This window comes from Populus euphratica, unplaced genomic scaffold (genome assembly GCF_000495115.2).
Source record: "Populus euphratica unplaced genomic scaffold, PopEup_1.0 scaffold458.1, whole genome shotgun sequence".
Lineage (NCBI taxonomy): Eukaryota > Viridiplantae > Streptophyta > Magnoliopsida > Malpighiales > Salicaceae > Populus > Populus euphratica.
The window spans coordinates 1-655 of NW_011500340.1; positions in this window are offsets into that span (position 1 = coordinate 1).

Sequence of the window (655 nt, forward strand, 5' to 3'; positions counted from 1 at the left end):
TTCCTTTTACTTTTCAATAAATACATGCAATGTTTCTTCAAATTTTTTTTAGCAGGTGGAGCATAAGGAGGTGTATATCCATGAGAATTTTAGAAATTATGGTGGGCTTGAAACGGTGGGTTTGGAGTTTTTGTATTATTTTTATCACTCTTCCAATTGAAATTTGAGTGATTTCGCCAACCAAGGTTGTATCTTTACGAGTATGGGTTATGATTGGGCCTTTAAAAACTGTTTAAAGCATGAACTTGTTTATGGAGGCATTCCTTGAAAGAAAGCAAAGTTGTACAATCATTGGTTGAATGTTTATTGGTTTCACAGATTTGACACACAATGTCTTGAATAGATTTTAATTGACTACTCTTTTTCAATTCTAGTGCCTTGAATTTTCTAACTAAAGATGCAAACTTGGCTTAGAGGTCATGATCTTTTCTAAAGTTGTACATTCCTCCATAAGATATTTGAGGTTGAATTTTACTTGGTGCCTCATAAGTGCCCGTAGTGTCTTAATTTTGAGAATTTTCAAATAGCAAGTCTAGGTACTCCATTGCTCCATTAGGGTCTTTATCTTTAAAAGTTCCATTGCACATGAATTCAACCATTTGCCTATTTCTAGGTGTTAAGCATTGATAAAAATATGAAACCAACCTCCATGTTT